Source organism: Lygodium microphyllum, chromosome 6 (genome assembly GCF_053477565.2).
Source record: "Lygodium microphyllum isolate KBCC chromosome 6, Lygodium_microphyllum_v1.1.10, whole genome shotgun sequence".
NCBI classification, from domain to species: domain Eukaryota; kingdom Viridiplantae; phylum Streptophyta; class Polypodiopsida; order Schizaeales; family Lygodiaceae; genus Lygodium; species Lygodium microphyllum.
Genome location: NC_141140.1, coordinates 79,116,127 through 79,141,647, shown reverse-complemented (window position 1 = coordinate 79,141,647; position 25,521 = coordinate 79,116,127). Strand labels below are relative to the sequence as shown.

The following is a 25,521-nucleotide window of genomic DNA, read 5'->3' as shown; positions in this document are numbered from 1 at the left end:
GCGAGCATACAACATCCGATTTGCGCACCAGTGGTATCATAGCGAAGCTGAGATCAAGAGCTTCCAATCGCTACCCATCTCGTGCGAAGACGGAGCTCCTGGAACGATTGGACTCTACGGTCAATCTCTTCGCGAACGGTCGATACAGACAGATTCCTGGCGATCAAGAACCCCTATTTCCATCATCAAACTGCAAGGGACCGGTCTGCAGAGGCGGAGGACCACTTCTATCTCTTCTTCATCAAGTCGTCTTCATACATAGAGATAAGCCTCCATAGCCCAAAAGCTTAAAAGCTTTTATGATTAATAAGTTAGTATTAAAGCTTTATAAGCTTTAAGAAGCTTAAAAGCTTCAATTCGTCATTGCGAGGTATCAAGATACCTTCGATTTTTGCGCCGCTGGCTAAAAAACGGCCCCCCCCCCCACACGATTTTACGTTTTGGTCAGTAAGCTAAAGCTTACTTACCAAAGCAACAAGTTACTTAAGCTTCAATCAGTCAGGTCACACAATCAGATTTCGCAAGTCTATCAAGTTGAAGTTCTACAAGTTCCGTAAAGCAAGCAAGTTCTGCAAGTCTACAAACTCTACAAGTCACATTAGTTTGGTACTCTGCAAGTCAGACAAGTCAACTGGAGTCAAAACTGACTTCTGTCCAAAACTCATAGAAGGGCTGTTCCTGCGTAGAAACTCCGAATTGCAAAGTTGTTCATTGGAAGGTACTCTACCCATATGCAGGTTTGCTGAAGCATTTTCAGCATATGAAGAAGGATAAAACACAGATTTTTCGAAGTTTGTGAAAGCCATATCCAAAAATACATAAGCCTTGTATTCCCGAACTTGAGCTACGCTCATCCCGCTAACTTGATTTTGAGTGAGAAAGGTCTTTTGAGTTTTGCAGGATGACGGAACCACATATGGATGATTTAATGGCTGAAGGCGACCTACCTAAACCTACGATGGAGCAAAAGCTAGACTTAATCATGATGCAATTGGATGAAGAACGAAGGGCTAGGCAAGCATTGCAAGTTCAACTGGCAAATTTACAAAGATCGTCTACCGACAAAGAAGAACCTCAATCTGAAGATCTTATCCGACGTACCATCAATGTGACTCTCGAAGCTCAAACTATCTGGAAGGAATCCAAGATAAGTAAAAGAAGTTTCAAATTTCGTACTTTCAATGGCACTCGAGAGGGAAAAACTGTTCTTGCATTCATTAGTCAGTTTGACGACTACTTTCATGAGGAAACCTATGCAGAAAAAGATAAAATCAAGTGTGTCACTAATCATTTAGTGGATAGAGCATCTCTTTGGTGGACAGTGGTATGCAAGAGTATAGATTGTCCCGCTACCTGGGAGAATTTCAAGAAGAAGTTCATGCAGAATTTCCTTCCTCCACAATTTCATGAGAAAGCCATAAAGCAATGGGATCTTCTTCAGCAACGGGATCGTGAGCCTATTCCTCAGTACACAGAGCGTTTTTGGAATGCACTACTCCAGCTATGCATGCTTGAAGACGTACCTGAAGTGACACACAAGCGCAAGTATATGTCTGGACTCCTTGGGCATTACTACGCTGAAGTTAACATGTTCAAGCCTGCTACTCTTGAAGACGCAATTTCACTAGCTCACGACACTGAAGACAAGCTGCGAGGTAGAGACAGACGTCCACAGAAATTCCAAGCCAATGGTAACTATGGATCTAAGCAATTCAATTCCAATTTTAGAAGATTTAATCCAGGTCGTTTCTCTTCATCATCTTTTCGTAAGAATTGGGCAAAACCACCTGCTTTACCATCCAATGTCAATCAAAATTCCAAGCCTATTTCACAACCAAATCCTAATGTCCCTAGACTTCCTGCTATTGTAAACAATGTAACCAAAGCCAAACCTATAGTATGCTATAAATGCCACCAGCCTGGACATTTAGCAACAAATTGCCATTCAAAGAAGCCACCTGCCCATATCAACTACCTTGGAGCAATGGAAGAAGATGAACACGAAGATATGCCTGATTTCATGGAAGATAAGGACGACACTACTACTCCTTCGGATACTTTACCAGGTATGCCAACTCCACATTCTTTATTGACTATGAAATATTTGGTGCATGGAAAGGAAAAGATTATTTTGCATGATGACGGTAGCACTCATGATTTTATTTCAGCAAAGTTAGTAAAAGAATTGAAGTTACAGACTGTACCTACGCATTATCGTATCAAAGCAGCATTCTTAGGCACTAGGTATAATGGTACACAGGAAATGCATGACTTAGAGATTCAAATTGGTCAATACACTGACAGAAGAAAATTTCTAGTTGTTCCATTACAGTCGAGTGACATTATTTTAGGTATGCCTTGGCGTCATCAGCATAACCCAGATATAGATTATTCCACACATTCAATTAATATTAATTTTCAAGGAAAACCTATTACATTGTATGGTATGCATGCATCTAATGCTTTTCCACTGCTTTCGCATACTCAAGCTAAACGTGCATTACGCAAGAGTAGTAAATCCTATCTCATTTGGGTGAATGAACTGCAAGTAAAAGAAAATCATATGCATCCTAGGCATAAAGAATTTCTTGCACATTTTAAAGACTGTTTTGCCGAAGATCTACCACCTGGTTTACCTCCTTAACGTCCAGAAGACCATAAAATAGATTTGATTCCTGGCACACAATCACCTTGCAAGCACCATATAGGCATAACCAGATAGACCAAAAAGAAATTCAGAGTCAAGTTGAGGAATTACTAAATAGAGGATTGATTAGACCTAGTAGTTCTCCATTCGGTGCACCTGTTCTGTTAGTCAAGAAAAAGAATAATACCTATCGTATGTGCATTGACTATCGAGCTTTAAATAAGATCATTGTAAAGAATAGGTATCCAATTCCTAGAGTTGATGACCTTATGGACAAGCTGCAAGGCTCTGCTATATTTAGTAAAATAGACCTTAAGTCTGGTTATCATCAGGTGAGACTAGATAAGTCTGACATATTCAAGACTGCATTTAGGACACAGTTTGGTCATTATGAATTTTTAGTGATGCCATTTGGATTGACTAATGCACCCGCTACATTTAGTAGAATGATGAACCATATATTTTTGAAATATCAATATTGTGTAATTGTCTTCTTTGATGATATTTTGGTGTTTAGTCAAAATGAGAAAGAACATTATGAGCATTTGTCATTGGTTTTCCAATTACTAAAAGATAATCAACTGTATGCAAATCCTGAAAAGAGTGAATTCTTTAAAATAAAAATTGAGTATTTAGGTCATATTGTATCATCTGATGGAATTAAAGTTGACCCTAAGAAAATAGATGCAATATTGAATTGGCCTGTACCTAAAAATGTGCATGAGTTACAATCTTTCCTTGGTCTTGCTAGTTTCTATAGGAAGTTTGTGCGTAATTTTTCATTACTTGCTTTACCACTGACTAAACTTCTGAAGAAAGGAATTGTTTATCATTAGTCCGAAAATCAACAGAAATCCTTTGACTTATTGAAACATGCCTTAACCCATGCCCCTGTCTTACAGTTGCCTGATTTTAATAGACCATTCTTTCTAGTAGTGACCGATGCTAGTGGATCAGGAATAGAAGCTGTACTTATGCAATACAATCATCCTATAGCCTATTCTAGTTCTAAGCTAAAACCCTCTGAACTGAAATATTCCACATATGACAAAGAACTATTAGCTGTTGTACAAGCATTAAGACAGTGGAAACACTACTTAATGGGTTCAGAATTTATGATTAAGACCGATCAGCAAAGTATTAGACATTTACTTAGCCAACCCCAAATATCTAACCGACATATCAAATGGGCATCTTTTATCCAAAGTTTTCATCCTATCATTCAATACCAACCCGGAAAAGAAAATGTAATGGCTGATGCATTAAGTAGAAGACCTGTCATTCATAATATTTCTGTAATATCTTTTGATTCTTTGATTGCTATGAAAGATACTTATCATCAGGATATTACTTTTCATGCTGATTGGAATAAATTAGTTCAAAATAACTTGATTCCTATTGATTCATTATCTTATAACGATGGATTTATGTTTTATGAAAAGAGATTATGTGTTACAGTTCCATTCCGATCTTTTGTTTTGAATGAGATTCATTGTCCCCCATATCAAGGTCATAGAGGTATCATATCTACTTTACGTACATTAACTGAAGATTTTTATTGGCCGCATATGGACACTGATGTATCTAACTTTGTTTCTGAACGTTTGATTTGTCAAAGAGTTAAGAGACATCATGGTAAACAGTATGGATTACTTATGCCTTTGTCTATTCCATCTAGACCATGGGAACAAATTTCTATGGATTTTATTATTGGTTTACCTAATACTAAATCTAACCATGATATGATTTGGACAGTAGTAGATAGATTTTGTAAACAAGCATATTTCATTCCATGTAAGAAAACTTTAATAGCATCACAGGCAGCACAATTGTTTTTGAAAACTGTTTTCACTAACCATGGATTGCCAAAAGTTATTATTTCAGATTGTGATTCTAGATTTTGTAACAACTTTTGGATTACTCTATTTGCTAACCTAGGTACAAAGATTGATTTCTCATTTGCATTTCATCTTGAAACTAATGGACAAACAGAAGCCACTAATAGCACTATTCTAGATCTTTTACGTGCATATACTATTTCTAAACCTTAGACATGGGATACACATTTGCATTTATTACAGTTTGCATATAACAATACACCACACACATCTACAAAGAAAGCACCGTTTGAAGTGATTTATGGATATAGATTATCGACACCTGTTGCATCTTTGTCAAATAGAATTTAGAGTGCTGATGATATTGCTAGTATGCATAACACTATTTTTGATGAGGTTAAAGACATGATTGCCAAAGCCTAGCAATCATATACAAAACAAGCCAATAAGAAAAGACAAGCAATGAATTTCAAAATTGATGACTATGTTTGGTTGAGAATAGAAAAACGTAGACTACAAAGTGTAGATAGACACCCAGTTGTCAAATTAGCCCCTAGATTCTATGGACCATTTAGGATCATTCATAAAATTAATGACAATGCATTCAAGTTAGAATTACCACCTCACTGGAAAATTCACAACACATTTCATATTAGTTTATTAAGACCATTTAGAGGCCAATTACCTATACATCCTGTTTATGAAAACCCACCTTTATTAGAGGAAGAGACTGAAATACTTGAACTAGAAGCTATCATAGATACTGATTTTATGACCACTAGAACTGGCCGAAGATATTCTAGATATCTAGTTAAATTTAAGAACCATCCTGTAGAGGAAGCACAATGGATGCACGCTAGAGACTTAAATGCTTTCCCCACTCTGTTAGCTCCACATTGAGCTAATAGCAATTGAGGTCAATTGCTATCCCACCCCAGGGGTATGATGCCAGGAGGCATATTTCACGGTGGATTCCGTGCCACGGTGGATTCCGTGAGGTTTTACAGTGGATTCCGTAAACTTTGATGACCGGGGCTCATACACAAAGTGGATTCTTTGTGCGAGAAGTTGATGGGAACGCCTGTCCTTTTCAGGCGTTTCATTAATTTAGTGTGTATATGGGTGATTCCATAGCGGGTGATTCCGCAAAATGCATATTAAATTAATAAACGTTTATGAGTTTAGAGTGCGCACTAGTAATAAATTAAGGTTAGGATTTATTTCTAACCAGTTGATTTATTTATGTAGCTGAAGACTGCTAGGTATTCACTTTTGTCGAGTATTAATTGTATTATTTTACTAATGATTGTGAATGCTTCAGTTGATGTGTAGAGATAGCAGCAGTGGTGGAGGAAAGCATTGGAGGATAGCGAGTATTCGATTTATGGATTATATTTTGATGGGCGCATACCTTAGCCATGGCGCCTATATTTTGTCACGCCTATTTATTGAGGCGTTGGTTATTTATTATTATTTTGTATGCGTATGGGCGCACGATTATGTTATTTCTATTTGGACATTGTATTGGGCATGCCAGACTATTTGGGCACAGCCCATTAGCTTTATTCCTATTTTGTGTTAAAGCAAACTCAAAAGCTAAAAGCTTGCTATTTTGTAATTTGGGCTATTATTTGAGCTTGAAGATGAATAATACATAAGATACATGCTTTGTGGAGCGCTCACACAAGGCATGGGGGGAGATTGCACCCAATTGGTCTCTTGCTCTTGTCGTTCATGCTTTTTACCTTGTAATTTGTGCAAAAAGTAGAGTTCTATTGTTCTTGGGGACCTTCCAGTATTCACTACGCGAGCGTACAACATCCGATTTGCGCACCAATAAAACCATTAGATTTTCTGTCTCAACAGCAAAGTAGAAGCTAGTATTCGGTGCAAGTTTTTGGATATAATAAGGTGAAACATAACATGGTAAAGGGAACACTCATTGCAACTAGGTTTTCTTATTCAAGGATTGGTTTTGGGATACTTTAAGCCTCTGATCTCTTGCATGTGTGTTTTTTCATCTCTCATTGGTCTCTACGCTATGTAATCTCTATCATCATCTCTACTCTCATAGAAGAATCTACCTAATCTCTTACCTACTATTAATCCTCGTTTAAGAATCTCTCTCACATCATATACATCTATCCATCCATTACTACTCTTATTCACTCCCATAGATAGAGACCCAATGTCTTCCTAGTATACGTGCAAATTATCTTGATATATTTTTGGTGAACCGGACATGAAACAACTTAGGTGGGAGTTCAAAGCTGTGACAAGTCCAACTTACTGGCGAAGGTGTTGTGTAGCAAGAAGACATGTTGCAGATGTCTAGGAATTTTGCAATGTATATGCAACAACAACAAAGTATGGAGAGGATAGAAGAATTTATAACAAAGCTACTTCAATCGGTGATAAACAAGGTAGATCAATTTGAAGATCGTGATGTGTTTAAGTATCTCAACACATATGCAAAGGAGATGGAGTTGAATAGGGTCTCAGAGCAACAAATGATATCAATTTTTGAGTGGGTTTTTGTTATGGAGATAGAAAACAAGGATTAGAGAGATACAACATATGCATGCTAACAATTGAGACAATTTCAAGAAGGCATTCAAGGAGGAAAACTTAATGGAAGATCTAGAGCTCTTAGAGTGGGTTACTAAACCCAATAAAGGGCTGCTGAACAAGGATTGAAAACCGATTGAAAAGAGGTGGAAGATGCTATTTCTTTGCTTGCAAAGAGATAGAAATGAAGGGACAAGATGGTTGTGGCTACTATTGTTCCAACTTCTACTTCAACAACGCAAGTAACCAAGCCAATAACTATATGTCCCAAAGTTGAAGACTTGTTTTTGGATGAGTTGGTGAAAGGTATGCGAGAGTTGCAATTGAAGTTTTCAAGACTTGAAAAAAAAGGAAAACCCTCTAAGCAAATACAAACTTGTGGAGGTTTTGTTTTGAGATGCATATGGTGTGACAGTATTGATCACTTTCAAAAGAATTGTGATTCATTCAAAGATGCACTTGGTAAAGGTGGTCTTCTTTAAAGACATTAAAATTCATTTACGAGGGACATGTTTGTACTGACTTTGGAAAAGGTGATATGAGAAAACTTGTGGATGATATGTCAGCTAGACATTCTTTAGCTATTATGGAAGCTGCTACATATGGTTTGCAGGTGGAATGTATATCAAAGAAAGAGGTTGAAATGAATGAGAAGTTTGAATAGGTTAATGAGTTTTTTCCTTATGCAATAAAGAGATAGAAAAAAGAGGGAAGGTTGCTAGTGATGCTTTGCACCAAGTTGGAAATTGTATTAGACAAACAAGTTGGGATGATCATGTAGACTCTTTGTTAGTATATGTGTACATTGCTAGAAGCCAAAACAATGAAGCTATTATTGAAGAAAAATGCAAATGAGAAGAAAGAAATGAAGCTACATCAAAGAGGGCAATAGGGAAAGTGTAAGAAAGGAGACATAGTTACCTCCTGATGCAACTAAACATGATGTTCCTCCAACTGAAGTACGTATGGAGGACGATGCTCCAAGGGAGAAAAATCATGAGCAAAGTAAATATAAATCTAAAACCCTAGCTTACAAATTGCAATTTGGCATTGAATTGGCTACTAGAGATGTGAAGAAAGTGTTGGAAAAAAGAATTCTCAATAGCAAGGTGGAGTTTACTTTGGGAGAGATATTTGGAATTGCTAAATGTGAGTTTCATGAGGAGATCACTGATATCATCAAGAGAAAGTGGCAAGTCTTGGGAGATCCTACAAATCCTCACTCACAAAAGGAGATGGAGAGGCCATAAAGTCCCAAAGGATACATGGTATACATGAGGTACATAGGACACATGCACATGAAGATGAAGATACAAGAGGCGTATATTGAGAATTATGTAGTCACACCTAGTGTAGCCCCTTTTATGGAGCAATTGGGCTAAAGATACGCAAGCTTGCTCAATCCCATAAGCAGAGTGGTAGAAAGTGCTACCTATCCTCAAGCTATATTAAAACATTGTACTTGCCTATCATTTGAATGAAATGTCATAGTACCTTTGTCCTTTCACTCAAGTATCTGTGTCATTGTCTACATACACAAGATTGTCTTTATGAGTCCAAGTCTCAATCTTAGAACCTAATTCACTTGTGTAATAATCATTTGTCAACTCTATGTCTTCATGAGTCTTGTTTACATCTATCATTCACGATAGCCATACTCTAGATCCATGCATTTTAACATGGTATCAGAGCCATGATGAGCATGTCCAAGCTTAGAAAACTCTTCTTTGATCTCCTCTTTGCCCATTAAACCAACTTGAAGGGGAGATCTTGGAAGATTTGAAGCAACCCACCTAAATTTAAGCAATCCACTTGAAGATCATGAAGACCACATGAAGATCAAGAAGACCACCTAAAATTAAGCAACGTTAAGCCTAAAATCAAGCTAGTATCTTCTTACACTATTTTTCTTGTGTCTCTTCACACATTCAAAGTCAGCTTATTTTTGAGAATTTTTGTGATGATTTGGTGCTGTTCCAGAGCCACTCCAGCATGGGCAAAGAATCTTCGACATGCCATTTCAAAGGAGTTTGATTTCATACCTAGCATACCTGCATCGTAAAGCTTATCTTGATGAAGAAGGGCCTATGGGCCATCACTAATGGACAAGAGAAGAAGCCCTAGGATGCTGCCCTTGTAGTAATCTGGCAGAAAAATGATGACAAGGCTCAAGCCATCATAAATCTTGAGTTGGATGATAGCTACATTCATCACGTGGATGCATGTGACACATCCATGACACCTAGGATAGATTGGACACATTGTTTGGTCCCAGTCAAAGTATTCTAAGTATGGATTTCTAATTGAATTCTTTAGACCAAACATGAAGCCTAATACATCCCTGGCATCTCTTATGAACTACATGGAAAGTCTTCCAACCCAGCTTGCAGGAATAAATCTGAAAAATGATGAAGATATTTGTACTGGTGTATTGTTAAAAAGTTTGCCTTTGGATTATGATAATGTCTCAACCACTGTAATCAACATGCCTAACCATAAATTGGTTGACATTAAGACCTCCTTGTTAGAAGAAGAAAAGAAGATAAAAGAGAAAGAAGAAATTGCAAAAGATGGACAACTGTTCTATGTTAGTAACATGAAAAAAGGCAAAAGGGACCGGCTAATTTGTGACTTCTATAAAAATATTGAACATACTGAGAAGTTCTATCACACTAGAAAGAGGTCTCAGAAGGCCAATCTTGCAGTGGTGAAAAAAGAAGAAGACCATGGAGAAAAAGAAGAAGAAGAAGAAGAAAAAGAAGAAGAACAAGACCATTAGGAGCATAAGGATAAGCCTCACCAGTCCTATTCTAAGTTTTCTGATAGAATTTTTTGAAGCCTTATATAACCTTTCCCTAATGCTTCTGTCATAAGCTTTGTAAACTCCTCATGTAACTTGGCATTACAGCCTATGTACACTATGGGAAGCCCTTGCTATAGCCTTTTTATGTCCACCATGTTTTTGGTACCCATACACTTAGCTTTATTTTGTGATAGCCTCTAGGTGTTACCATGTTTGTGGTGTGCCCACACTTTGTAGGCGGCGACTCACTAGTAAACCCTCTACACACTTTGTGTCTTTCTTGTTGTGATTGAGGAGGGGTGTTGAGAATTAGGCAATCACACCCAGTGTAGCCCCTTTGCATGAAGTAGTTGGGCTAAGGATATGTAAGATTGATCAATCCCATAAGCAAAGTGGTAGAAAGTGCTATCTATCCTCAAGCTTTAAAGCATTGTACTTGCCTATCATTTGAATAAAATGTCATAGTACTTTTTTATTGTCACTCAAGTATATGTGTCATTGTCTATATACACAAGATTTTATGCATAAGTCCAAGTCTCAATCTTGGAACCTAAATCACTTGTGTAATAAACAATAGTCAACTCTATGTCCTCATGAGTCTTGTTTACATCTATCATCCACCATAGCCATACTCTAGATCCATGCATTTTAATAGCATAGTGGATTGTAATAAGTTTTTAGGACAAATAAATCAAGTTCAATTTGAGTATGATAAGGAATTGGAATTCTTTCACAAAAGCCATTATTCAAGGAATCATTGGGTCAAGGCCGTGACAAAGACTCTAGTTAAGGTTGGTAATCTTGATGAGCCATGTGTTACACTCATAGATCATGGTTTAGAAATTAATATTATGTTAAAGAGTCTCACGAAGGTGGCTGATTGATATGGATCATGGGTGGTGAATTTTGGCTACAAATATTAGGAAAAAAATGAACTCACAAATGAGCCCTTAAAAATAATATAGTTTAAGATGTGGGCCTTTTGTATTGTCCAATAGTAGGAAGGCTAGATGTTAACATCCATGGAGGGTGAATCTTCTCTCTCAAAATCTTGGGTTTTCTATTAAAAATGGGGTAGTGGGGGATTTTAAAAAAGGGAGAATGAATAGTACACAAAATTTGAGTTTCTCTCACCTCGTATTTTTTTCCTTTTTTGGAGAATTTTCAATTTCAAAAATTTCCCCTCATGAAATTATTTTGACCCAAAAATTGAGCAACAAACCACTTTTCCTCTCTACTCGTGAATTTTCATCTCCATTGAGGCTCCCTATTGAGAGTAATTAAGGTTTTGAGTGTTTTTCTTACCTCAGCACTTTCTTCTCCATGCAACTGCAGATTTTGGGCAAAACATAGGTGCCCAAATCTCTTTGCATTTTCTCTTTTTTACTATTTTTTCAATAGAGTTTGATGTCATTTCTTACTGTTATTGTTGTTTTATTGTAGAGGTTGTTTTGGGCAAGAGAGGCAAAGGTTCTCATCTCTCTCTCTCTCTCTCTCTCTCCCCCTCTCTCTCTCTCTTTTCTTTCCCTCCTTTCTCTATGCGTTGTTTCTCTTTTATGTTGTGTTTTCAATAGAATTTTATGTTGGTTCTAAATTTTTTTTCTTACAGAGTTTATTTGGAGCAAGAGACAAAGGTGTTAATCTCTCTCTCTGTTTGGTTTTTTTTTTTTTGCTACTATCTTTTTAATACAACAAGATGTTAGTTCTAACCCTTGTTGTTATTTTATTGTAAGTATCATTTTGGGTGACATTGCATAAGTTCTCATCTCTCTCTTCCTCTCTCTTCCTCTCTCTATGTTTCCTCTTTTCTATAGTTTTTTCAGTATACCTTCATGTAAATACTAACTCTTGCTATTGTCTTTTGAAGAGATCAATTTGGGCAAGATTGGATAGGTGCTCATTTTTTTCTCTCTCCCACGTACTCACATACTCTCTCTTTCTTCCTCTTTGCATTATCCCTTTTCTAGTATCTTTACAATAGTATTTGATGCTAGTTCTAACTTAAGGATCAATTGTTGTTGCAGCACTTAACACAAGGTAGAGCAGAGATTGTGTAGCTCAATTTACGGGCAAATCTACCATATTTTGTGGTGCCAAAATTTATTCATTTAATTAGTGACTTTTATTTCGATGGGATTTATGTTTTCTTATGTCCATCATTTGCAATGGGTTTTGATTAGCAATGATTTAATCTTATCTTCAACAGATTAGCTTATAGGTAAATTGGCCCTGTTTTGTATTGCTTCTATTCATGCAGTTATCTAGATATTTTTTGTTAAAAGGGATTCATGTAAGTATTTTTGTTAAAAGGGATTCATGCAAGTATTTTTTTGTACATGCAGGTATTGTACAAGGTTTAGGTGAAGCACATAATTCTCAATTGACTATTTTGATGTGGTGAGTGATTCCTTTGTGCTAGATGATATGGATCTACTAGAAGTCAATGGTTCAAAAATCCTCTGCTTTATTGGTCCTCTATGTCCATTCAGATCTCCGTGCCAATTGGCAATGATCCATGAAACTCTTGTATTATATCATCCATATAATGCACAATGTGTTGAGTCATAGAATATCTCAAGTATTAATCCAATGTGCCTAATAAGATTTGCATGCCATATGGTTGCTATCCTTGTAACAATTACTCTATAATACCCACGTTTCATACAATGTATTGAGTCAAATCAGACTCATATTCATTATAATAAAATTTATTTTGACAAAATTCTTTGAGTATTCTTGTGCTATTCTTTTCATTATATTTCATGTAAATGATATGATTACACTGATGCATTGAAATTGAATATATAATTTATGTGGATGTACATATCCATATGTGTTTCGATGTTGATGTTTGTGTCTATTTACAAAAGTGTAAACATCTATTAATGCCATGTTGATTTGTATGGCATATTGGTGATTACTAGACAGACTTAAAATGCTTATTATTTAGGGGTTAATACATACTTCTTTACATCTAATGTGTAGGTTATAATGCCTAAGAGAAGAACAAGAATTCTCCCGATAGAAGTACATAATAGAAAAGATGAAGAAGGGAATTGGATCACTGACATATCATTGCTCGTCTTGGGTACATATGCGTCCGAGTATAAAGGGAGCTTTTAGGGTGAATGCATCTGCAATTGCAGATGTATCAAAGCACTAGAAGGGTAAATTTTAGCTCTCAAACAAAGGAAGATTGATTCTCACCTTGTAACAAAGGCATTTGTACAACATGTATTCATGCAAAAACAAATATATATTGTGCCAACAGTGCCCTTTCAACGAAACATTGCAAATTGTAAGTATTTGCAACTCATTGAGAATGAGAAATTTCATGATATCTATGTAACTACTTGTCTCGTATTTACAGATGTATACCCTTTGCATTGCTGTGAGTGGCAAAATGTTGAGAGTTTCACAGGTTCTTTTAAGTGTTACTACCTTGAAATTGGTAGATTGCTCTTTGAGGGGCATACAGTTAAGTAGCTCACAGAGGACCTTGTTTTTTTCTATGACTCCAAGTACATATTGCCCAAGGGGGGTCGAGAATATGGAACCCTTGAGTCTATGCACATATCGAATCTCCATAGCATAGAATGGCCATTGTTTGCACATGTGTAGCACAAACATTTCAACAGACATATTGAATTCTATGAAGCCAAGCACTAGCTCAAAGAATATACATCTAAGATGGTTCATACCAGTTGCAATTTTGCACACATGTTCAAGGAATGTAAGGGTTTGAGACGTACCAAAAGCAGGTGTGTCATAGAAAGTGCATCAGAGGATTATGTGACAAGGATTCTAGGAAAAAATTGGACATAAAAAATGATTCACAGTCATGACACATTGGAGTGTCGAGTCACAACAAGGGACATGGCTTTTAGGTAAATTTTTTCTCTCTTAGTTGACTATTATCTTACTTTGGGATGAATCGGCTAACTTTTCTTTCCAATTACAAGTACTTTGTCACACGACAGACTTCATGCCTAGTGTTCAAGTATTGTAGATGGAGGATACTCAAGGGTAAACAGTTGTGCCTTGATCAAGACATGCGTGAAAGTGCAACTCTGGATCTTACTGTCATTTGTGAGGGCCGTGAGCGCCAAGTGTTGCAAATGGAGGATGATTGGCCCTTGAGTATAATGCACCAAAAAATTACAATGTTAATGCAGAATCCATCTGTTAGCTTCTATTTTAAACTAGATGGTAGGAAAATTCAAAGCCGAGCTGAAGATACTGTTACCAGTGGAAAGTGTGTGGCTCCACATATTTTCGAAATTGTAGAGTCTCCCTAAAAATCCCAACACCACAAGTTGTAATATCCAACACCTATAAATTATCAAAATTTTTCAACCAATAGAATATTGTTGCTTGCAAACTTGCAATATTTAAAAATTATGGTATTTATGCAAAATCATACACTTGTTATACACTTTTCACATCAACACATTTACATATGCATGTAAACTTTACAAAGAGGTAAGTAAAGCCATAACTAAATATCGCATGCGAACATCCCTTAATGGTTTAAAACTTAAGGTTTTAAAGGTAGAACTACTTTAGTTCTTGTTTCATTGTTTCATTTCACACTTTCTCTCTTCATCTCTTTATATCCACCACATCCGTCCTACTTGCTATGATGGATGCCTGTGCACACTTTGATGAGTGGATCCACGAGAATATCTTTGCTAGCTAGGGTGACAAGATATTTTAGGTTTCCTCTAAGAACTTCAACCTTGAAAGAGTGTTCTCATCACTGGATTCCTGCTTCAAGTTTTGGAAGACTTTGTGAGCACCAGTGCTACCTGCACATACTCCATCGAGGGATCCAACATGACTTGGGTGCCTCTAGAGCAGCTCATGGTATTTCAAGCAGAGAAGAATCACCAAAAAGTGGTGAATAGGTGTCTGGCCCATGTTGATCCTTCGCACATAGAGAGTATGCACTATTTCCATGGGTAGTGCACCAGATAAACACCTTTGGATCTCGTGGAGTGTGATAGCGCATTGGAAATTTACCTCCTTGCATTGGATACATCCTAGAGGAGGAGAGCGATCAAGATACAACTCCATAGGTTGTTGCTATCACATACATGGGAGAAGAACCGATTGAAGAGCTCATAAATATTGAAGAGGAACATTGGGTGGTGGTAGAGTAAGGGTTGGCTCTCATGTTGCCATCTTCTTCAGAACAGCCACAAGTCAACAAACCCAACCTTGCCTCCTTGACGCCCATTAAAGTAGATGGTGTACAATACTTGTGTCTGTCAGATGTGTTGCAATAATTGAAAATGAAGAAAGAAGATTTGTTTTCCATCCTAGTCAAGGATTCAATGGAAGACCTGATTGATTATGATTACATGAATGTGCATTCGACAATGGCAGAGATTGGAAGATATGATGGAACAAGCTTAGATATAGTGAGTGCCATCATAGCAACACATGAGCATATTACCTCGGTGGAAGAAGATTACATTGTGTCAGGGAAGCTAAATTTGAGGCACTACAGCATGATTTGTTCGGACCAAGGCCCTAGCTTCCTACCAAGGAGTTTGTAGATCCTTCTGGCCCAAAGAGGTGCCTCACTGACACACGAGGAAATGAAGATATAAGATGATCTAGAGAAGGTAATATTTCTAACTACCATATTTTTTTTTGCAACAAAACTTGACGGTAGGGTGCATTGAGTCCCCCAAAGTCCACCGGCGAGGTCTTAGCAAAAAATGATGCTTGCAACTACCCTGTCCGAAGTCTCTGGCGTCTAGGGCCATAAATCAGCTACCCTGTCCAAAGTCTGGAGTCTGGGGCCACTTTTTGGCCCCAGATGCCAGGGATAGGGCAGCTGGATACATCTTTTTTTTCCAAGATCTTACCGGTGGACTTCAAGGGACTTGATGCACCCTACCGTCAAGTTTCATTACTTTTTGATAACTCTAGGTTAGTTGCCAAATATATTGTTTGATTTGATTTTGTCATTCAAGACATACTATATATAGATGAATTTGCATCACGGCAAGGAGGAGCTCGACATGCAGATCAATGAAAGAATTTAGCTCTAAAGGAATACATTGGCAATCTTGTTGTAGACCTGGTGGTCTTCCATAAGAAGTGCTCACAACGAGGGCAATAAATAATCATGAAAATTCAAGCTTCGACTAAGTTTGGACCTTTTCAAGCGATAATGTGATATCTAGCTTGGAGAAGGTGGTGCTAATCAAGCGGTCAAAGCTTCTTTACTTATTTGACCAAACACGTGGTGGAGCAATGTGTGTGCTTGCTACATTAGGTGACCTTGCTAAAGTGTCAGATCTGCTTCTCTTAGAGAAAGAGCTGAAGGGGGAGCGCATCATTTTTGAAGCAAAGAAGAAACTTATATTTTCATCGAAAGCTCGCCCCTCCTCTCCACCAATAAAAAAGCCAAGGAACAATTGATAGTTCTTGTTGGCTATCGACTATTTGTATCTACCATCACTATCAGTCATCGCATGTATTTTTCTTGATGAATGTAAGATATTTTACTTTGTCCCTATAAATAAATATTTATTGAATAAAAGTGTGATTCGTGTAAGTGTGAAGATAATGTGTCGTACATGAATGACACATTTGCATATGTTAACATAATCCAATTTAATTATGTTAACGTGTAGTATTGTACTTGCAATTGTGCATAAGCAATAATGTAAATCGTATCTGTACGTATTACTACTTTCGATGCATTCGTATATTAAACAAAAATTAAGAGTCGTGCATTTCAAGAAACAAAACAAAATAAATTTACTCAATTATTTGAATTCAGTACACATCGCATGAGATATTATGTATATATAAATAAATATTCCAATGTGGCAGAGTATACAAAATTTTTTGGCCTTCCAAGATGCTATGGTGCTATAACACTCATTACAAAACCTTGCATCATTAATCTCATAACCTATGGAGGAGTCCCCTTGCCATGTCAAAGCCGAAAAATAAAGTTCATGTCTTTATATGTGATTGCGACACACTTTGCATGGATGGCAACTAGTTGTGTATCATCGAACAAGTCGATGAGAAACCCCTCTACATCTATTTGTAGGGCCTCCATAGCTGCAGTAGTCCACCTTCCTACTGGTGGGCCATCCCGCACTCGTGCCCAAAATCTTCCCATCCCTTTCATCTCCAAGTCTTGCATGACTTCCCAAACAACCTTATGAAAAGATCTTTTCGTAATGAGAAGCTCGTATCCATGTTGGATTCTCCTTGTCTCCCAAAAGGGCGACAATGCCTAGTTTTCATCTTCTCTTCTTCTATGGTGGTTGTTGTGCTCTATGGGAAGCATCTGCTCTGCTGCACTAGAGGAGGCTCCACCTTGTGCTCTAGGTGGCGGGCCTTGGCATGAGGTCTTCCCGATTCCCAAGGCCAAAACGGTGACATGCTTGCTTGGTGCATGCCATGCAAGCTTAAGGAGGGCAAGATGGAGAAGAGACATAGGTTGGGGATGTGAGAATGGAGGAAGCAAAGAAAGCAAGATGTGAAAATGAGAAGAAGAATGAACTTTTAACTCATTTAAATCCCAAAATCGGGTTAATGCAGCTTCATACACACTATCCATCATGTGATCGTAAATCCATAACCTTTTATCGGAATGCGACAAGCCACTTTCTTGCCAGAAAAGTGGCTCTAAACACCAGACTTTGGAATATGGGTCTGGAAGCATTTTTTTTTCAAAAAAAAAAGGGCTCTTGGCCACCTACGAGTGCATGTGTGAATTTTCATCGCATTCCGATACATTTTAGTATTTTAAAAATTATCCCCCACCAAAATTATGGATGGATTGATAATTGAGAAATCAACATCATGACTACTAGCACTTAGAAATTTTGCACCACATAAACTATACAGAGGCATTAGGAGTAAAGTCTGCAACAAGAAATGACAAATTTTTGAATGTTTTTCCTATTGAAATTGACAGTGCTAGCAAAAATTGTAAGTAAGAATTGAAAATACAATAAAGATACATAGTCAAAGTTGAGAACGAAGAAGGACAATAGTAAAAATGTAATTCATATTTTAAGGGCGCGTACAATAGTTTTGCACTGGGACATAGTCATATGTCCAATGCACGAGGAGAACACTATGCCAAAAAATATAACATTACAAACTATGTTCATTCCATTGGAACGAATGCATCCTTCACTGCTTGAAGATTTCTTACAAGTTGGAAGTCCTTGGGAGTTACAGTGACGCGCTTCCCATGTATTGCACAACGCTGAGCATCAGTCATCAAATCAACTAAAAAGGCCTATGTAGCACACTGTAGAGCATGAAGACATTCTTTTGTGAAGCGATCAAGTCTATCTTGACCTTGTGCCAAAAACCACCTCTTGCTTTCTATGTGGTAGAGGTCATGCACAATCTGGCGAACAAGTCTCGAGAAGCTCGCCTTCAGAATGATGAGATCAAAAGAGCGTTGATACCTCCTAATTTCTCTCAAGGCCACTATATGTGGCTTCCACTTGTGTTTCTTATGGGGATGCTGAGGAGGACCCTTGTGAGGGCGGCTTGAGGAAGCTGGGTTAGGTTCAGAAGGGGGTGCACCTAAGCTAGTAGATGCTCCAAGGGACTGAACATGATATGGGGCTCTGAGTGGAAGCTTATTTGAAACTATCTTAGACCTAGCCATCGTTCTTGCACAAGAGATGTGAGAATTCAATGAATAAGATAGAAAGTGAAACCCTCTTTCATATAACCCTAAACTGTAAGACTTATTCACATAGATGCACACTCTCTCTTTCTCTCTTCAACTATGAATTGCATTCCACTGAACTCATTGTTCATCTTACTATCTTGGCTCTCTTCGAACCCATTTGCTGCCTTGTCGAAGCCTTGTTTCTAGCCACTTGGTATGGTTTTCTTTGACACTTGAGGCTTCATAATGCACTCTTTTAGTGACATGATGCGATTCCATCATGTCTGCATTGCCGATTCATCATCACTTTCATTTTCTCTCTTTTGTGAGAGTTTAGCTTCATCTGCTATTATAATCCTATACCACCAAGATAGCAATTGGATCATTGGATTGCTACCATTCACCCCTCCACCATGATCGGTTTTTCTTAGGTATGCACCACGTGCTATCCAATGTGAATTTTCCATCCCTTGTGTGGACCGAATTCCGATGCTTCCCTTTTGTGCCAAGTATGGCCCATGTGCCTCAAGGATATGCTACAAAGACACACATCACACATGAGTAAAACTATGCTCAATAGTTTATACAATTCATACAATTTTAAAATATTAACTTAGTGCACACCATGTAATGTGTGATAGAGCTTTTGCCCCACATTTCCACAATGTTTTCGTAGAAGCTATGCACAACATCAATCAGTTCTTACTTATCTTCATTGTTAAACACCATCTTACAAAGTAAGGGAGCCAATTTGTTAATACTTATCCAAAACTTAGATTTGGCCAACCTTGTTTTTCCTCCATTGCTTCAATCAGGAACTGCGAAATGTAACTTTTTCCGCCCATTGTAGTCCTCTGGCCTACGAACCATGACATTCCCTTCCTCATTGATGGGTGCTAAGAGAAACTTCCTCATTGATGGGTGCTAAGAGAAACTTCCTAGCCTTTGATTCTCCAAAGCAAGGATTTTTTGGCAAGTTACCAAATTTTCGTGATCTCTTCTCATCTTTTTCAATCATCACTTGATGCTTGTGTAGCCCAATTTATGATAGCACTTTCTCCACATACCTACACGTTGCAATGGCTTCTTTTTTTGGTTGCATCCTATAAGAAAAGAAAATGTATTCTTATACAAGTTTCTCCATGACTCTGACAAAACCATGCAATGAAAAAATGTGAATACGATCCAATGGAATGTTGAAGATGGGCTTCAAAGTGGGATCTTCTTTATTGCACATCGGTGCGACACTTGTCACCCTTTGCTAGTTCTTCTTTCTGTCCTTTCCTTCCACCCTCTTTGCCAAGCAATGTATGCATGGATTATTTGTATTTCCACCATTGGATATTCCACATATGCATTTTAAAGTTTTCAAGTCTCATTCAACCAAGTATTGACCATACCCTTCAAACCGAGAGCATCTCACCATGTTCTTGATGATCGATGATACTTGGAATGCTTGTGTATATAAAGAACAACTGCAGCACCTCAAATGTTTCTTTAGGAACTTCAAATGCAGGGAGCCACCACACATGGGACTCGGATTAAACACTAAAGTTCCATGGGTTGTTCTTGTCGAATTGTAAAGCTCTATTCATCAGAGTTACACTAACTCTTTCAAGATTTACTCCTTTGACGACCTCACTTTCATCTAATTTTATAACAAACTGGAATTTAGCATCACATTCCTCAACAAACATATTGTAGTACCATTACCATTATCGACTGCACCTTGTAAAATCTAAATAGTCATTATTGAGTTCGGTGAACTTCACCTCATATGCATTTTTGGTCCCAATCTTTAGTGTTTCCACGCATTGAAAATGCATGGGATCTCCTATTAGCTCCAAAACCTTTGTATTAAGTTTTCGTCAAGCCTCTATTAACTTTGAAGTTTGAGGAAGAGATATGATTCTGTTTCTCTTTAGCATACAACCAAACCTAGCCTTCACACCTTTGAATATCTTTGAGTAAGTCATTGTGCTAATATCGGCCTTGTCACAAATGGATTGTGTATCCACAGCTGAGAACTCATTTGACACATCTTTTAATGTGCACTCAATCACCTTTTCCTTCACAGCCTTAAACTTAGGATTGCTCGAAGCGTTTTCCAATGTGCTTGCCTTCAACAATCTATTAATACATGATTCAACCTCACCCTCACCTAAGTTCTCATTTTGAGCTACCTTACATGCTTTGATACATTGCTTCCACTAGTTGCTATTCATAATGAACTCATTGATTGGCTTCTTCTTTCGTTTGCGCTCTTGTGTTAGATTTTGGCCTTTGCCTCCTCATATGAGATACCAATGTCATGGATAGTATCTTACATTGAAGTAATTTGACTATTTTGTTGAATTATAGTGTCATTCAGTTGTACCACTTGTCCTATGAGCTATTGAATATGAAGTTGATGTGCAGCGATCACATCACAATAATATTTTATGGTTGCTTGGCAAGTTGTAAATAATTTGAATGCCTGATCATTGAGCCACCTAGTGTAACCGAGCAACCCATTTTCACCCTCACACACATACTTCAGAAAATTTGTGATTCATGAGAAAGTTGGAGGTTTATTGTTTAAGGGGTCCATTGGGTAGATTCCCCCATCAACCCACAAGTCCACATGTTTCAATCCCATTTGCATGTAACTCTGCAAAACCTGAGGGTTGACACTGGTACATTGGTTCTTTTGAAAAATGGGATGTATTCAATCTCTACCTCAATATGCAGCTCCTTCTTTCTTGTATTCATTTTACTATTAATAGAAACGGGGAGCCTACTTGGTTGTCACAAGAGGTAGAGTGGATATGCATAGAGAGGCACAGAAAGGTGCCAAGAGAAAGGAGGGTGTAAGTAATTCACTTTGTTAATGAAGGTTGCATAAACACATAGAAGAGGCCACAATAGAGCCATGAGAGAGTATAGATATGGGGGAACATAGCTCCGAGGGTAGGGATGTCCAAGACTTTTCGTATTTTAGACATTTCTATCTTATCTCCAAAAACATTTTCGAAAAACACGAATTTTGACCAGCTGGTTTGTCTTTTGACCAAAAGCTAGAATATAAAAAATCCCCAAAATATCCTAAAAGGAACTTCCAAATTTTTATTTTCCTTATTCTCAATTAAAAAATTAATTACCTCATATCTACTAATCATTTTGCATTGAAAATGAAGCACCACACTCCCGTTACTAACTCCTTTTTTAATATAAAATTTGGTTGAAAAAGACTTCTTGAATGAGAAGAGAGAAGGAATCTGAGTATATCTTTGTAGATAATATAAAAAATACAAAACAAGATTACAAAAGTGGAGAGAGAAGAGGATTATTTTACTATTATTCTCTCCTCTTTTCCTTGTTTTAAGGAGGAGAGAGGGGGAACTAAAAGGTCCATTTGTGATTTGTGAGTTCATTTTTTTCCTAATGCAACTCATTAGGAGATTTGTATTATGCTTGTCCTAATGTGAAAGTGACTATTAGAGATTTTGAGATGAGAAATTTTTCTTTATACAGGATATGTCTTCTTAACCTTTGATTCTTAGACAACCATTTATTACTTTAGTCCATATGGAGACTAAGGTGATGGATGATGGTTCTACTTATGCTAGAATAAGTAGTCATGATGGGTAGCATGCTATTCAGTTCTAGACTATATGTGTGGATCCAGAAAGAATTGTACATACATGTACACCAAAGACCTGAAAGAAATTTAAGACTCGATGTGAGGGATTTCTTACACTAGAGGAGAAAAAGCGCTTCTAGTAGATGCTATCAAAACATGGTAAGGCCTTTGCTTTTCAATCACATGAAATTGGATGTGTGGATCCTAGTGTTGTTGCTCCAACGGTTATTTTTGTTGTGCATCATGCGCATTGAGATCTATTCATATTCCTAAGGATCACTTACCATATTTGATTGCATTGTTAAGTGAAAGGATTAGGATGATGGGTATTTTGGAGGCCTCTTGTACTCCATATTCAAACACATGGTTCACCGTGCCTAAGAAGAATGGAGCTTTGATATTTATATTGGATATACAACCGGTGAACAAAGTGAATATCAAGAATGTTGGTATATATCCAATTGTGGATGACTTTGTTGAACCTTTTGCAAGAAGGGAGATTTATTCTATGGGAGATCTCTACTCTTTGGATATGATCAATTTCAATTAGATGTGGATAGCAGGGACTTAATAACTATGAGGACACCTTAGGGTTTAGTAAGGATGTGTACCTTACGTCAAGGAGAAACCAACTCAATTGCACATATGATGAATGGGATGGACAAATTCCTTTGTAACTTCATACCACACGTTACTATGCCTCTCCTTGATGATGGGACTATAACAAGGTGCAAAGAAGGGATCAAGGATGAGACAGTGGATTCGAGGGGGTGTCACAAGTTTGTTGCAAATCATATTTTTGATTGTGTGAAGATCTTATCTAGGTAAGAAGAGGTAAATCTTACTCTTTCTGAGCCAAAGTCAAATTTTAGATTCAAGAAAGTTTTGATTATGGGACATATGGTGGGCCTTATGGTTGAAGGTCTTCTCCAGTAAAGGTTGAAGCCATTCAAAAGATGAAGGAGACTTGTACTTTCATAACTGAGGTGAGGTGATTCTTGGGTGCATGTATTTTCTATCTTATTTGGATTCCACACTTTGCACATGTAGCAAATGCACTCTATCATTTGTTGAGGAAATGTCAACAAAAGTTTCATTGGCATGAATCACATACAAATGCAATGAGAAAATTGAAACATTTGTTGTTATCTGCACCCACACTAAGGAAAGTAAATTATGATTGTGGAAGGCCTATCATTGTTATAGTGAATATTAATTGGGTGGGCCATTGGACAAGATGATGAAGATGAAAATCGATGCTATGTGGTTCGAGCCAAACTCTTAAGTCCTCAACAATGAAATTATCCACAAGTTAAGAGGGAATGGGGAGTGGTCATTTCACTGAAGTCCAATAAAGAATACTTTATTGGTGCACTAGTGGGGTTGTCAAGATAGATTGTCTACCTTTGATTGGGATGATCACTAGTTGCTCGAGTTTGATATTGCTATGTTGTAATGTATTGCTTACATCAAGTCCTTGAACCTAGAGTTTTGCCATATTGTAGGTAAAGATAATCCAATTGCAGATATGTTATTGAGAGCCTAGAATGAGGATGAAGCAGAGATTATTGTTGAAGGAGATGATGTAGTTACAAATTTCTACTCCACTTATGTTCAACGAGATCATTATTGTTGTGCATCTTCTCTTAAATAATTTTCAAAAGACCTATATGATGGTGAATGGCTACTACTTGAGCACTTTGACTAAGGAGGAGGGATAGATTGTTTAGGAGTTCAAGAGAATCCAAAGAAAAGCATACAGATATGTCTTGAAGAATGGACATCTATGAAAGCATCCAAAGCAAAGGAATAGGACTCCACAAAGGGTAATATGTAATAAGGAGACTCAACAACAAGTTATCAAAGAGTTTCATGAGAGTCTATGGGTTGGTCATTGAGGTGTGTGGGCCACTTTCACAAAGATCAAAGAAATATATTTGTGGAAAGGTATGTATAAAGATGTGCTGCAATTTGTAGAGACCTGTGCTACTTGCCAAAAGTATTCCAATGTACAATATCACAATGGTCTACATCCTACGTATCTGTTAGCTATGCATTAAAAATGGGTGGTTGACTTGGTGACTATGCCTATGGGACTTTGGCAAATGCGATACATTGTACTTGCCAGGGAAGATCTAACAAATCAAGTGGAAGGTCCAATGTTAATAACAAAGGCTACAAGTGTGGCATGTAATTTTTTTTTGGAAGATGTTGTTTGCCACTATGGCTGTGTTGGAAAGATAACTGCAGATGGAGGAGAGTTGGATACAAAAGAAGCTAGGGAATTCTTCTTGAGGTTAGGCATAAAGCTTACTCTCACATTAGCAAATAACCTTTAAGGCAATGGCAAAAGTGAACGCAGACACCCACCTATCATTAAAGCTTTAGCCAAGGCATGCAAAGGTAAGATTCAAGAGTAGCCTAGGCTACTTCTGTGTGCTTTATGGGTTGATAGTACTACACATAGTACAATGATTGGATATATGCCTGTTGAGTTGATGTATGGCCCTATGCCTATTGAGGATGTTATTACTACCTAAAATATGCTACCTTGGGAGAATGATATGAACAGAGAGGATCTTCTTGCTTTGTGAATTTGATAGTTAGAAAGGAGGAACAAAGACATGGAGATTGTAAGCATGTGTTTAAAAGATGCCAAGTTGAAGAATAAAGATAGGTTTGGACAAGAAACACAAGCTTAGTCCAAAACCCATTGAGAAAGGAGATTGGGTGTTAGTTTATAACAATAGTCTTGACACTCAACATAGTACACTTAGAAAGGTTTCTAAGAGATGGTTTAGTCCTTATATTGTGAAGCATGTACATGATAACACAACATATCCTTTGTGTGAGCTAGACGATATAGATTTAAAGATTCCTATTGCAAGAAAACAGATCAAGAGTCTTAAGCAATGGAATGTAAGTGAACCAATTGAAGAACATGTACAGGATGAAGAATAGATTTATGTAGACTTGGATGATCAAGATGATGATGAAGATGCAGGGATGAAAGATGAATATATATGATCTAGATGAAGATTAACAATGTGGTACATACCAGAGGATGTATAGATTCATAGGAGATGGATGTCATACTGCTACATGGACACAGTGTGAAAAACCCTTGAGTGCATCATCATCCAACTTTCTTATTAATCTAGAGAGTCAATGTTATATTAGTCATTAGTATTAGTGTCCATAGTATTGATGGTTCAAACTTACAAGATTTTCGGATAATTTTAGTCTATTATGATTTTTTGAACATTATTTTTTGTAAATATCCTAAAAAGGCACAAAAAACTTCTAGAGTAGGGTGTCATCCAAAAAGCAAGTGGCTTTTTAGCTAGTTTTGGCGATCTCTTGCAAAAAGGA

General features: G+C 37.4%; 1 pseudogene; it reads left to right on the top strand.

Moving 5' to 3' along the window:
• The first annotated feature begins 24,620 nt into the window (after positions 1-24,620).
• Positions 24,621-25,192, top strand: LOC148034719 (uncharacterized; annotated as a pseudogene).
• Positions 25,193-25,521: the final 329 nt, after the last annotated feature.